Here is a 16335-nt window from a genome sequence, read left to right on the forward strand (position 1 = left end):
GATCGAGCAAACAGTGCTAAAAACTGGTCAAAATTAGAACGCATATTTCTGGCTCGGTATTGGAAAACTTGGCGCCAGCTAACAGAGGTCGTCGCTAGAATTTGGTTCTGTCGCCTGGCGACAGAGTCAAATTGTCGGCGATAGATTCTGTTTTCTGACGCCAGTTCCTACATGCCTCAGCAGTATTCTAAGCTCAATAAAATTTTCCAGTTTCGCGCAGCATTATTTCGATCCTAGTTGTGAAGGATATTCCTCAAATTTCCTACGTGTAAAAATCCTATGTTTTTTAACTCATTACGTATGGTCTTTCCAATGATATCTTTTTTATGCATATAACAATAATGTTAATCAAATTACGCACATGAAATACTTAGAACTTTTCAAGTCTCATCCACTCATTCTAAATCATTGCCAAAATAAATTTCAGGAATTAAAATAGAAATCCTCCCCAATGGAGTCGCCAAAAACTGTAGGGAATATTTCAAGCATTATCCCTAGCTTGAACCCCACTGTGATCATACACTAAAATTTGGTGGCATCCAAAGGGAAAGACGATAGAGCAAAAGAGTCACCAACAAGTTTTAGGAACTTGTAAATCGTTCAAAGGGTGAAGGTTACACCCCTTAACGATCCAGGAGATCATTAACTCCAATAGGTCTGGAACCATGACTTGTAGTTCAGGGATGAAGGTACAAATCCAACCTAAAAGAGACTGAACCTGCCCTAATAATAGGCCTCTACTTTATTCTGATCGTATTCATGTGCGCTTTCTAACTAACATGCAATCATTAGGATTAACCCTAAACCTGTTCAATATAATCTATGTTCGTTGAATATTAATGCACAAACAAAACTATTATTAACGATCACTTAAATTATAATCATATTAACCCTAAACAAGATTATTAATTATCTTATTAAGCGTGGTTACAAGTACAAATTCCTTTTAAACATACATAAAAAGCGTGATCAAGCAATAACAATAATATAATCAAGCAACATAATAATAATCAATGACAATCATCGCTAAAATAATCATGTTAAAGCATAATAATAATAGCAAGATCCTAGGCATGATTCTAACAAGATTAATAACAACCCCTAGCATGTCACTAAGAAATAAAGATCAAAGCTTTAACCCTAACATGATACTAACATGCTATTAGGAAAGACAATTTAATTATACTTTATATTAGGAATTTTTAGTTGTTACCCTAAACATGATACTAGAAAGAATAATAACAATCTAGACATGATTTCCATATCATGAATGAATCAATTAAAACACTTACTTGGATGCCTTGTACCTCTTTCTAATAACAAAATACACACGTTAGTAACTTCAAGGAAAATATAAAATCCAACAATTAAATTAAATAATTGAAATAAGGATTTGGGACCAAACCCTCTGAAATTAAAACCTTTCACGTCTAGGGCAAAGGCAACTTTGAACTTGGCTAGGTGTGTCTAGATCTTGTGAATGCGGAATTTTGTATGCAAAAGGCTAGTTTAGAAAAGAGAGAGAGAGAAAGAGAGTATCAAGAGATTCTTGATGAGAGTTGGTGATAGAGAGATTTGATGATTCAAAACGGAGGTTTTCGGAGGGTATTTATAGAGAAAATCAGTCGGATATGATAAAAACAAATCAGAGTTTCAAAAAGAATAAAACACAACCGCAGCGCCAAAAACGCGCCTATCGCCAAACGCTGGAGTGCAGCGCCAAACGCTAGGTTTGTCGCTAGACGCTGGAAATAAATTTCCACGCGTTTTCTTATTTTGATAAAATTTCATCGTACGAGAGGGTAAAATCGTTTTTTCTTTAAAAACACTTCTTTTATGCTGATTAGAACTCTAAAAAGTCAATTAAAGTCAATTTATCAATGCTAAATGAATTAGGAATGAAAAGAACCTTCTAGAAGAATCTAGAAGACTAAAACCATTCCTAATTGAATTAGGAATGATAAATCTATATTAAGCCCTCCTCTAGATCATTGGGCCGCATATAAATATCAAACTGGGCCCAGTTTAGTAGTTTGGCCATAAATTCCTCATTATTCATCAGAATTGGGCTTATAATATATCGTTGGAAAACTCTTTTCGAACCCGACCCAACTACACCATTATTGGACCCTTGCCATGGACCAAACTAAACTGGATTGGCAGTTTTCTTAAAATAGGTTTTCAAAATCAGAGAGAAAGAAAATAAAAACTATCCGCAACACTAGACTTTCCACACTTTCACCTCATTCGATTATGATTTGACGTGAAAGGTACCCATCACTGGGTTTGGTTTTGGGGAGACACAAATGGGTGTCTATAGTACAAGTAAAGAAAATAAACATATAAGTGATTATGACTTGAAATGACATAAAAGAAGTCAAGTTCTAGGTTTTTGGGTTCATTTCATCAAAATAAAGCTATTTCAAGCCAAAATGGCTTTTAACATACCAATTTTATTCATTTCTTCACTTATGAAATCATTCTTTCACAAACCATTTCATAATTAAATAATTATAAGTGCTATGAATTGAAATGACATAAAAGAAGCTAATTTGTAAGTTTATGGGGTCAAATCATAAAAATAAAGCCATTTAAAGCAAATGGCTACTAACATGCCTATTTTCTTCATTTCTTAACTTACGAACACATTATTTCTCAAATATTTTCATAATTACATTGTTATAAGTGATTATGACTTGAAATGACATAAAAGAAGTCATTTTATAAGTTTATGGGTTCATTTCATCAAAATAAAGCCATTTAAAGCCAAAATGGCTTCTAACAAGCCTATTTTCTTCATTTCTTAACTTATGAACACATTATTTCTCAAATAATTTCATAATTACATAGTTATAAGTGATTATAACTAAAAATGACATAAAAGAAGTCGTTTTCTAAGTTTATGGGTTTATTTCAACAAAATAAAGCCATTTTAAGCCAAAATGGCTACTAATATGCCTATTTTCTTAATTTCTTAACTTATAAACACATTATTTCTCAAATCATTTCATAATTACATAGTTATAAGTGATTATAACTTGAAATGGCATAAAAAGAAGTCATTTTCTACGTTTTTGGGGTCATTTCATCAAAATAAAGTCATTTAAAGCCAAAATGGCTTCTAACATGCCTATTTTCTTCATTTCTTAAATTATGAACTCATTCTTTCTCAAATCATTTCATAATTACATAATTATAAGTGATTATAACTTGAAATGACATAAAAGAAGTTATTTTCTAATTTTATGGTTTTATTTCAACAAAATTAAGCCATTTTAAGCCAAAATGGCTACTAACATGCCTATTTTTTTCATTTCTTAACTTATGAACTCATTCTTTCTCAATTAATTTTACAATTACATAGTTATAAGTGATTATGACTTGAAATGACATAAAATAAGTCATTTTCTAAGTTTATGGGTTCTGTAGACACCTAAAAATGTCTCCCCAAAACCAAACCCGATGATGAACAACCTTTCACCGCCATTATTGGCCGGGTTGAGTATTTAATCTTGGAGTGCTTAAATCCATATTTAAATTTCATAAACAACCCAATTCCTAGCCCATTTCCCCAAACCATAACTTATTTTCCTCTTTTCGTGCCTTTAAACCCAAAATAATTCATTTCATGTCCTTTAAAATCATTCATTTCGTGACCTTTTTATAAAAACGTTTAAATCCATTTATTTTGGTCCATAATCTGGGTCAAATGATTTAATAATTGGATTTAGCTTTAAAAGAGATTTCCAACGATATATTATAAGCCCAACTCCAGTTATAACGAATAAGTTATGGCCAAAATATTAAACTAGCCCAAACTGAACCTAAGCCCACCTTACCTACGACCCAATGGTCATGTGGTGGGTCCAAATTATTTGATCCAATTCCTAAACCAATTAGGATTAATTATTAGCTTCTACAATTTTCTAAAAGATCTTAATTATTCATTTTTGAAAGATAAGATTAAAGAGTTTGAAATTGAATAAAACTTCGTTTTTTTAAAGTCCTAATTCTATCCGAATTAAAAGACATTCAAAGATAGAAAGATATGAATTTCGAGCCTCATATTTTTTATCTGAATTTTATATGGTTGTATATCCCTTGAAATTATCTTTCCAATGATATATTATAATATCAATTCCGAGCTATAACGGAAAAGATATGAATAAAATGTCAAACTCTATCTAAAACTGACACCGTCTCACTATTTCGGCTATATCTTTTGTTATACAAAATATTTTAATCTGATTCTAATTGAGTTAGAAATTATACTTCAAGAGCTTTCCAACTATATCTTTTTCATCTTATTCCGATTTCTGGATTAAAAGATATGATAAAAACTAAAACCGCAAAAACTGCAGTCCATCAAGTTTTATTCCGATTTAATTCGGATCTTATCTTAATTCTTCGACCCCTCTTTTTTCTCTATAAATAGAGGTCATATCACCCCTTTTTCAATCATCAACAATCTTGATCATAAAATAATTTTCTTCTCCCTTTTTAGCCTAAATACTAGACACCCTATTCTCTCAAAATACTTCCCCTAATTAAGCACTCCTAGAAATTCATACAATACCCAAAGTTCTATACTTAAACCAAGGCGTGAAAGTATAATTAATTGAGGGTTTGGACCAAATAAAATATACATTTATTTAATTTAATTTTCATTTGATTTATATTTTTATTGAAGTTACTAACGGATTATTCATGATGTAGCAATTCAAGGAAATGCGGAAAGTGAGTAGTTAATCATTTAATTACTCTTATTTTTATTCTTGTTGCTAGTATCATGATTAGGTCATTTTATATTTGATTTGAATAATGATATTATGGTTAAATTTATTCCAATATTAATGTTTATTCTATTATTTTTATGATCACCATATTGCATGTTTAAAGGGAATATGTAATTGAAAATCACGCCTATTAACATAATTTGGATGACCGGTTTAGGTTCCTTTTTAATCTTATTGTTTAATCAAGTGGTCACGATATTTTAGAATAATGTGTTGCATTAATATTAAATCAATTTAGCGTAATAATAGTTTGGAGCGAATTGAATATTTTGTTTGTATGCCTTTGAGATCGCAGGAATCACGTTTCACTATAAGAATCGAGTAGAGGCCAATACGGGCGAATGTGACTCCATGACTCACTTCGTACCATCATCCCCGATCCTCCTTTCGTGGTTCCGAACCATATGGAGTTAGTAATCTCATGAATTATAAATGGGGTGTAACCTTCACGGGTCAATCGTTGTTGCCTATCATTGTCCCTTTATCATGGTTGCCTTTTATAATCCGTGAACGGTTTACATGTTCCTTAAAAACTTGTTGGCGACTCCCTACATTATTTGTCCCTAATCGTATACGTCAATTCCCAGTTCCTAAGAGTGTCAAGCATATTCACCACATGCTTAACGTAGGCGCACATCGAGCGACGCCTACAGGTTCATTTCATCAAAATAAATCCATTTAAAGCCAAAATGGCTACTAACATGTCTATTTTCTTCATTTCTTAACTTATTAACTCATTCTTTCTCAAATCATTTCAAAATTACATAGTAATAAGTGATTATGACTTGAAATGACATAAAAGAAGTCATTTTCTAAGTTTATGGGTTCATTTCATCAAAATAAATCCATTTAAAGCCAAAATGGCTACTAACATGCCTATTTTATTCATTTCTTAACTTATGAACTTATTGTTTCTCAAATAATTTCATAACTACATTCTTATAAGTGATTATGAATTGAAATTCCATAACAAAAAAAAACAGAAGTCATTTTCTAAGTTTATGGGTTCATTTCATCAAAATAAAGCCATTTCAAGCCAAAATGGCTTCTAACATGCCTATTTTCTTCATTTCTTAACTTATGAACTCATTGTTACTCAAATAATTTCATAATTACATACTTATAAGTGATTATGACTTGAAATTCCATTAAAAAAAAGTCATTTTCAAAGTTTATGGGTTTATTTCATCAAAATAAAGCCATTTCAAGCCAAAATGGCTTCTAACATGCCTATTTTTTTCATTTCTTAACTTATAAACACATTATTTCTCAAATAATTTCATAATTACATATTTATAAGTGATTATAACTTGAATTGACATAAAAGAAGTCATTTTCTAAGTTTTTGGGTTCATTTCATCAAAATAAAGCCAAAATGGCTTCTAACATGCCTATTTTCTTCATTTCTTAACTTATGAACTCATTCTTTCTCAAATCATTTCATAATTACATAGTTATAAGTGATTATAACTTGAAATGACATAAAAGAAGTCATTTTCTAAGTTTATGGGTTTATTTCAACAAAATTAAGTCATTTTAAGCCAAAATGGCTACTAACATGCCTATTTTCTTCATTTCTTAACTTATGAACTCATTCTTTCTCAAATCATTTCACAATTACATATTTATAAGAGATTATGACTTGAAATGACATAAAAGAAGTCATTTTATAAGTTTATGGGTTCATTTCATCAAAATAAATCCATTTAAAGCCAAAATGGCTACTAACATGCCTATTTTCTTCATTTCTTAACTTGTGAACTCATTGTTTCTCAAATAATTTCATAATTACATACTTATAAGTGATTATGACTTGAAATTCCATTAAAAAAAGTCATTTTCTAAGTTTATGGGTTCATTTCATCAAAATAAACCCATTTCAAGCCAAAATGGCTTCTAACATGCCTATTTTCTTCATTTCTTAACTTATGAACTCATACGTTTTCAAATCATTTCATAATTACATAGTTATTAGTAATTATGAATTGAATTGACATAAAAGAAGCTAATTTCTAAGTTTAAGGGGTCATATCATCAAATTAAAGCCATTTCAAGCCAAAATACTAAGTTTAGATACTAAATTATATTAAAGTCGTTATTGCATTTGCAGGCACCATTCCTTTCTCAGGGACCTCCTTGAAGTGTGTCTTCATGAATATCTCATGTGTAGTTGGTAACTGGACTTTGTTTTTCGCCGCCTTTGAATGTACATGCACCAAAACAAATTAAACTTGTCATTTCAATGTAAACCACAATTGTTATCTATTTCACTTGCCTAAAAAACAAACTCACCATCCTTTTTGCATGATGTACAGATGAAATTGAACCCTAGTAGTGGGTTAGTTCAACCACATTATCCATCGATCCGCCTCTTCTATTCTTCTTATTTTGTTCGGAACGCTTCTTGTACGTATCATTAGTGGCAACAATGTGCATCATCTGCTTGTGGACATCCTCGATCAGCCAGTCCGGCTTCTAACCGTTCATCCTATATGTGATTGTGTGAAACATGTCCTTCGGCCGACATGCGAACTTGAATTCGAAGGTTCTCTTGACAAGGTCGTTTAACTTAGGTGCCCATGTGCATTGTTTCTGCATATGACAAACATTTAAAGTTATCAACCACAACTCCATCAATACATTTAGTAATACATAATTTTAAGTAGAAAATGTCATATGCAAAACAAGTTCCACCAATGCTCATTCGTTTTTTCATCAACCTCTTCGTAATTCCTCCAAGGCTTTCGACAGTAGCCTGTTAAGGTACCGGAGACGGCCTTTACCACAGGTTTATCATCAAACCTATTTAACATGCATTATGAACAAAAAGTAAATAAATAGTTCATGTTAGAGTAATACATCGGTCAATGATAGGACATATGGATACAAAGGGAAGGAAATCATAACTACATACATACCAGGTCGTGGCAAGGTCTAATACCACCAACTGAGAAGACTATGAGGCTTGTTGCCCATGATGTTGTATTTGCATCTGTGTTTGAGGATCTTCATTGTCACCCAAATCTTCCGCGTCCTCCATTTTCTCGTCCACATCATATATCAAAACTTGCCTTTTCTCCTTTCCCTTTTTTCTCTTCGACGTTTCTCCTTTTTTCCCTCCCGCCATTACCACCTGAAAAAGATGTTAGTAACATGCCTTGTTATTATTAACATTACAAAAATTACAAGTATAATGAGATGTTACAAAATTAACAATAGAACGACAAACTCTTTAATTGATTTTACAATAATAATCAAATTCAACAGACAATTACACAACTACAAGCAAATTATCCTATTCATTTTACAATAACAAGCACATTCTCCTAGTCGTGACTTTCATCGCTACTATCACTACAAGTATCATCACTACTATCATCTAAAACACACATCGATGTCATCATCCTCATCACTATCACTAGAGTTGACGCTAGATTCATCATCTTCATCACTTGAGATTATTAAGCCGCCATCATCATCTTCGTCGTCATTCTCAACTAGGTCATAGTCAGGAATGTCATTCGGTGGACAAAGCGTTGCATGGACTTGTGGGGACGGTTCCTGCAAAAACTCAAGGTTCACTAGAATATCAACCACTGACCTTGCTTGTGTTTTAAACACAGCCCACCATTGAACTCGATCCCGATTTATGCTAGGGTAGGATGTGTAGTACACTTGGATCACTTGATAAGATAATATGAAGGGATCATACTTGGGGTATTTCTTAGTATGATTCACTTCGACAAGCTTATATTGTTCATGTATGTTCATACCCCTACCACAATCCATCCAACTACACTTAAACAAAATAGTCTTATACTCTTTTTTTGGACCAGTGTAGACAAGTTCAATTATGTTGTCTAGAATGCCAAAGCACTCTCCACCGCCCTCACGAAACACACACACCATAATTCATCGTAGACTTGTGTTTGCCATGGGAATGTGTATGGAAATCAAATCAACCAACAAAAAACTGCCTCCACGTTTGAACACGCTTGAAAGGACGCATGCACAATGCTTACAAGACATCCAAATTTGGTTTCTCTTCAATCACCTATTTACGTCACACTTCAAGAATTAATAAAAGTGAATTGCAAGATCTAAATATCATATTTTAAGAATAGCTAGAACATTTCTATCACCTTATGGTGAAACCAATCAGAGAATTCAGCGTCACATTTCTCCATAACTTCTTCTCTACGCAAAAAAGGTCGGGTACTAAGAACGTAGTCCTCAAACTTCCTATTAGGTCAATGACACAGAGAAATTATCAATTCAACCATTTTAATTCTTCAAAACTATGAATAAAATTGATTCCTTAACACGTATACCTTTCGTATTCACCAAGAATGCCGCAATTTTGTAAAACGAACAAATGAGCACACTCGTGTTTCTTTTCATTTAAATATCGCTATCCACCGAGAACAACTCTGGTAACTCAGCGTTGTCCACTGTGGATTCCACGTCTACATTCACATTTTGACCGAGATCCTAAGTTTTTGTGTCAACTTCCGCCTGAAAATAATTTAAGCATAAGTTTGCTATCTCTTCAGTGAGATAAGCATTGCATATGGAACCTCCAACTCAAGCCTTGTTCCTAATTTTACGTTTCAAGTGATTAAGGAACCTGTAATTAAATTAGTATAAATAGTTGTGTAAAAGGTCATGACTATGAAGGGTTTGTATGAAAGAGAAAGTGAAAGGGACTTTGATTTATCTTTCGAAGGGATACATCCATCTATATTAGGACCACATAACTTGCCCTCATATGGCAAATGAGTAGGTTAATGCTCCATGGAGTTGAAGAATGCAAGAGGGAAAACTTCTCAAGCTTGCAAAGGATTTCTGCTATGTTTTTCTCTAATCGCTCCATGTGATCTGTGCCATTTATGGCACCTTTAGGCTATGTTTTCTTTATATTTCTATGCTCGTGTTTAGTCGTTTATATTGTGTTTTTAGGGAATAATGCTTGATTTGTGTGTTTGTGTGTTAGTTTAGAGAATTTCGTGATTTTAATGGTTTTCTTATTATTTTATTCATTTCTCGGCTATTTCCCTCGCTTCTCTGTTTGTTTGACTTGTTTTGTAGGTGTGTCGAGCTTCCCGGGATTTAATATCATCAAGGAGGGATCTCAAGTGCATTCAAGGAATTTAACGGAGGCAAGTTAGGGAAGCCAAGCAAGCAAGTCAAGCCAATCCAAGAAACAAAGGAAAATGAAGGCTTACAAAGTATTAAAAAGGACCTTTGTGCATTGTTTCGGCCATATCTAGAGTTCTACAGATTGGATTGAGGTGATTTAAGTTGGGTTGGAAACTAGACTTGAAGATCTTTACAATGGTCGCACGCCTTCATACAACTCCTAGATCGTGAGTTACAGCCTTCCAAAGTTGGCCCTGCAAATCTGCCGCAACCTATTTCTGCCGATTTTGGGTAGTAACTCTCCGCGGGCTGGCCGCGGTCGCGGCTTCAAGGGTGTCCGCGGGCGCGGCCGATTTCTCCGAGGGAGCGGGCTTTTGGGTCTTTTTACGATTTTAAGCTTCTTTTCTCCTTTTGTTTATAGATTGTTTTTGGGGGTTTTTATTATCATTCATTCACATAATTCTTAGTCTTAGAATAGTTTTCTCTCTTAGGTTGAGAGCTTCACTCTCTAGATTAGGCTAGATTAGGAGTAGTTTTAGAGAGAGAAAGTGAAAGATTTCAATGGTGATTGATAGATTGAAGATACAAGGGTGACAATTGTGTTAGAGATCTTCTATATTATCAATGAGCATTCTTAACTCTATCTCTCCTTAATGCTTTGTTTAATTTCATGTTTGTTTGGATTGATTTTGATGTTTGATTCTTAATTAGTGTAGTTATTCTTGATATATTGTTGATTCTTGATTTCCATAGTTTTTAGTTGATAGATGATGATTCTTGAATAGTTGTTTGGCTAGGAATTGGGTGAAACTTGTATGATTGATTTATTGTGATTAATTTGGGAATTGTGTTGATTGATTGTAGAGATTAAAGTGATTAGTGAAGGTTTTCATGTGTGTAATTTAATTAGGCCTTGAGAATTATGCTAGATTGCATTGTAATTTCTAATGACATGAACAATTGATTTAGGAATTGAAATTATCAATTGGTTTTGATTGTTATTCTCTTAGTTTGTTATTCTAGTTAAACCTAGCTTAACAATTAGGAGATAGCTCTTTGATTCCTATTGATTGCTCTTATCATTAGTCCTCACAACCTTTGATTGGCATGCTCTTCCCAAGTTGTTGCAATTGACATGATTACTTGTTGATCCCCGTTCCTAGTGTTTTATTTCCTTTGTTACTTATTTTGTTAGTTGTTAGTATTCTCCCTTTACCCTTTGATTTTGACCTAGCTTAGGCACATAATTGAAAGTGCTTGAACATTACCGTTCCTTTGGGTTCGACCCTTGACTTGCCTCTATACTCGTATTTAGGTTTGTTAAGTGTTTATAAATTTAGTTTGACCGAGGGAAGATTAGATAACGACCTAGTTTTCCCCTCATCAAAATGGCGCCGTTGCCGGGGAACGGTGTCTATGTTTGAGTGTTTTTGATTGCTTGAGTCTAGGTCTTTGTGTATACTTTTCTTTTATTTGATTTTTACCTCATTTCCTCAATTAGAGGATGAACCATTTTGGGTGTGCTTTAATAGACTAGAGAACTTCATTAGTTACCATGGTTGTGATATTTGGGAGGCTTGCGAGATTTGTTATCATAATTTGAATGAGTAAACTAGAGACATTGTTGAAAGCATGTTTAATGTTGGATTTTGGGCATTGTCAATCGATGATGCTTGGGACTTTTATGTATGGTTTGCTAGAGATAGTTGTGATCGTGGTCATGGTTATTCAAATGCTTCCATTGATGATTGTTATGGTCCATGTTTCATGAATGATGAACCTTGCATGCCTACTTGTGCCCCCATTTCCCAATTTGATGATTCCACTCATATCTCTAATGTTGATCCTTGCATGCTTGCACATAGTTCTTTCCCCCATGATGCTTCTCAATGCTCTTCATCTTTCCAATCTTTAGATCCTACCTTTGAGTCTTCTTATAATCAAATTGGTGGTTCTTTGAGAAAATTGGAGATGAATTCTAATTTGGAACCAAATGAGTTGAGATATTTGGAGATTGTGAGAAGCCAAATGGAAATGTTGAAAAAATTGGAAGAGAGTAATGAGGGTGTTTTTAGGAAGAATGAGGAGATTGAGAGTCAATTGTCATCAATATTGAATGTAAATGAAATTTCTACCACATTGGTAGGTATGGAAGACGATGATGATGATTGTTTTGAGAGCTCTAAAGTATGTGAGGAGGATGTTAAAGAGCTCATGAGTGAGGAAAAGAGTGTAGAGATGGATGTTCCTAAAGAGAGTTTGCATTTTAAACCTCCTTCCAAATTTGAATTTCGCTCCATTGAGCCTTTAGATGGAGTTGAAGAGAAACTAAAAATGTTGGCTTCTCTTAATTTTGAGGAAATGGTAATTCAAGTTATGAAGGATGGGACATTGCGACTTTTGAAGCGTGAAGAAGTTGTGAGGAAAGAGAGTAAGTACGAGGAGGATGAAGTAGTATCCATGGGGGATTGGATGTTTGAGGGTGATGAGGACCAAGAGGTTTTGAGTGTTGAAAAACCAATTAGTGAGTCGATTCTCCCACCCACCTCCCTTGATTGTGATTTCATTCCTCCAATCCTTAATTTTAAAAACCAACCTTCTTCCACCCCATCTCCTTTGATTAATAACCATGGTTGCTTTGAGGGTGAGGCCTTGAGCTTAGACGATTTTGATGAAGAAAAGGTCCCTTATGATAAGGTTGAGGAGGTAGAGCCTACTTTTGATGATTATGAAGATGAGAGTGAAGTGTTTGGTGAGGTTGAGTCTCCAACTCCTATCTCAAATCTTAAACCATTGCTTTCTTCTTTCACCTTTGATGATCCTTTGTCTTCTACATTTTCCACCATTGAGAATGGTGAGGCCTTTTTAGAGGGAGATTGTACTTCTCATGTTTATTTTGAGCTACCTCCCATGTTTGACCCTCAACCCTTTGATGAGCTTCCTTTGAACCTTGATGATGATTTGAAGCTTTTGAGAGCTCATTTAGGGTGTGAAGTTTTTGAGAAGGGTGTGATTGAGAATAAGCTAAATTTGAATAATGACGAGTTGGAGAAGAGCCCTTTGGATGTGAGTTCATTGGATGAGAGAGTTTGTGTTTCAATAGATAGTGGTGTAAGTGAACAACCAATTCCTATTTCTTTACCTTGCACCTCATTTTCAAGAAAGCTTGATCTTATTCCCTCCTATCCCATGTCATTACCTTCTTTTCTCATATCCCCTTCTCTTGAAAAGCCTTTAGTCCCCCAAGTGCCTCATTTGATGACTTTTGAGGACGATGGTGGGATTTCCAACCAAAAATATTTTGTTGAGAAGAGTATGCCTTCTTCTTTTTCTTTTATTTCTCTTCCTTTTTCTTATATTCTTGTTTTTCCCTTATCTCTTTCTTCTTCTTGGCATACTTCTTCTCAACTCCATAGGTGTGCACTAATCTTGTTGCATGTCTTTATTTTGTCATGTGCATACTTACTTTCCTATGAAATGTGTAGTAGTGCATTTGACAAGATCTTGCGCGCGTTGAATTATTATTTTCTAGAGCGGTCAAGCTTTGACCTTAAGCAAGCCTTTCTCGGGAAGTAACCCGTGTTTTATTGCTTTCATTTTCTTTTCTTTTTAGAATCGATTTTCTCTCACGGAAATGTTTGTGTTCCTTTTGCTAGGTACATGACTTGATATACTTTGGTACTTCTATTTAGATCAAGAATCAAGGAAGATTGGCACCACATTTGCTAACATATAGAAGGCAAGATTCAATATTAGAGGTTGTTAGCTTTGAAAGGTTAAAATTGGGTCATTTGCGGGTATTTACACCCACCTAATATCCGATAATATCCTTCCTTCCTCTTTCTCTAGTGGATGATGACTTGTTGGACATATGTTGGTTTGAATGGATTAATCTCCTTGTTTTTCCCCTCCCGTGGAATATTTGATTTATGTTTGAGCATGTTGTCTCATTCAAGCTTGGGGGAGGGTATTCTATCATGTTTGGTGGAATGTTGATTCATATATGTCATGCACCTTTGTATATGCTTTTCCATGTTCTTATATTTTGAAAAACTCCAAAAAGATTTTTGTTTTTATCAAGGCAAATTTTCAATGTGTTTTGTTTTGTTCTTGCTTTGGACATAATAACAATTGGACTTGTATACTTGAATGCTTTTCTTCCTAAATGGTAGTGGTGTGCACGGTTTGAGATTACGTTTTGTTGATTCTAGAATAAAGCATGCTAAGGTAGTTGTCTAGAACTAGGGGGATCATGAAGCCGGATTCTACTTGTTTGTGGCATGATTGGTAGTTGCTCCCTATAGTCGATTTGACACCCATATTGAGTTTTTGGCTACATCCATGTGAGGTTCATTGTTTTTCAAGCCTTCAACATTTACTTGCATGAGCGGCATGGATCCTTGAATATTGCGGACCTAATCTAGAATCTTGACTTATGGTTCCCAAGACCGAGACTGAACCACCTAGGGAGGACAAAGGCATCTTTTCGGGGTGGTAATTTTTCTTTTCTAGGATAGTTTTCATTTTCTTCGGTTTTTGGGTTTACATTTGCCTACTTGCTAACCCTTTGAGCCTTTTTCCCTTCTTTTCAAGCCACATCTCTAGATCTTGAGCCTTTTGTTTCATTTTCGTTTCCATTCTTGGTTTTTGTGAAGCAATTGTTCATTATTGTTGGAGTTTGTGGTGGAGGAGTTTGGATATTTGGTTCTCTTGAAAGCAAGTTTGTGTTGTGTATATTTTGTGAATAATGGCAAGTGAATAAATGAAAAAGCCGTCCAAAGTAAAAAAAAAAAAAAAAAAAAAAAAAAAAGGCAAGGAAAAAGCAAGTGCCAATTTGAAAAAGTCGTCCAAAGTTAAAAGAGGCGAGGACAAAGCACTAATAAAGAAATATGAAAAAAAAGTGAAAAATGCAAAAATATTTTTATGTGAGTATTCTTCCTTTTTTAGCATTGAGGACAATGCTCCATTTAAGCTTGGGGGGAAGCGTTCTCACGCTTTTTGTGTATATGTTTGTGATCTTAGCTTTGAATAAGCTTAGGGGTGTTGGTATTTTGGTTCGGTGATTGCTTAGTTGTGGTGTAAAGAAATGCGCAATCTTTGCTTCACATTTTAGGTTAACCACCAAATTTTAAATTTAGCCTACCTTAACCCTTTTTGCCTTACGTTACAACCTTTAGGAAGACCTTTTGACCTAGGGGTTGAGTCATTCATCGGTGGAGGGAATCATGGGTATAGCCTAAGGAAAGGGGATGCGAAGCCAAGATGTCGAGTAAGCCAAAAATTTGATCTTTTTCCAGTTCCTTCATGGAATCTATGAGACACTCACTAAGGGAATATAAGAGATTAGTAGGGGGAACACGGTAAGACCATTTGGGATGAAAGTGGAGTGTGATAACTAGTTCCTATGCTTAGCATATTTATGTTTCAATCAACCTTAGGTATTTTGGAGCGTGCACTCCCTTACTTATTTAGAAAGATTTGCATTCATTTGTGCTTGTACATTTTAAAAAGTCCTTTCTTGAACATGTGTTTGCTCTTATTTTCTTTTGATTTCCTTCTTTATGCTTTGCCTTGTTTGTATTATTATGAGAGTTATGGGTTAATCTCTTAGGAAACCTTTACGAGAGCATCACTCGTCCTCTAGGGCGATCTAGGGGTTTAAATGGCTTGTCTTTAGTTGCTAAAACTAACCGTGATTCCTACGAAAGTGAGTTAGTGTATATTCTCATCCTCTATCTTACTTGTTTCTTATTTGCTTGAATAAATTCATCATTTTTCCCTTGGGTTGGATTTTATTTTGCTCGAGGACGAGCAAAAGTTTAGCTTGGGGGAATTTGATCCGTACTATTTATGGCACCTTTAGGCTATGTTTTCTTTATATTTCTATGCTTGTTTTTAGTCGTTTATGTTGTGTTTTTAAGAAATAATGCTTGATTTGTGTGTTTGTGTGTTAGTTTAGAGAAATGCGTGCTTTTAATGGTTTTCTTATTATTTTATTCATTTCTCGGCTATTACCCTCGCTTCTCCGTTTGTTTGACTTGTTTTGTAGGTGTGTCGAGCTTCCTAGGATTTAATATCATCAAGGAGGAAGCTCAAGTGCATTCAAGGAATTTAATGGAGGCAAGTTAGGGAAGCCAAGCACGCAAGTCAAGCCAATCCAAGAAACAAAGGAGAATGAAGGCTTACAAAGTATTAAAAAGGACCTTTGTGCATTGTTTCGGCCATATCTAGAGTTCTACAGATTGGATTGAGGTGAATTTAGTTGGGTTGGAAACTAGACTTGAAGAGCTTTACAATGATAGGTCGCACGCCTTCATACAATTCCTAGATCAGGAGTTACAGCCTTCCAAAGTTGGCCCTGCAAATCTGCCGCAACCTACTTCTGCTGATTTTGGGTAGT

General features: G+C 34.4%; 1 long non-coding RNA gene across 1 annotated transcript; it reads right to left on the reverse strand.

Annotated features, from left to right (window-relative positions):
- Positions 1-7093: 7093 nt before the first annotated feature.
- On the reverse strand, positions 7094-7920 carry LOC110684908. The gene is made up of 3 exons (XR_002503884.1): positions 7715-7920; positions 7517-7598; positions 7094-7388 (listed from the first exon to the last, which is right to left on the reverse strand). It is a non-coding gene; the product is annotated as an uncharacterized LOC110684908 (long non-coding RNA).
- Between the last annotated feature and the right edge of the window lie 8415 nt (positions 7921-16335).

This window comes from Chenopodium quinoa, unplaced genomic scaffold, assembly GCF_001683475.1.
Source record: "Chenopodium quinoa cultivar QQ74 unplaced genomic scaffold, ASM168347v1, whole genome shotgun sequence".
Taxonomy (NCBI): domain Eukaryota; kingdom Viridiplantae; phylum Streptophyta; class Magnoliopsida; order Caryophyllales; family Amaranthaceae; genus Chenopodium; species Chenopodium quinoa.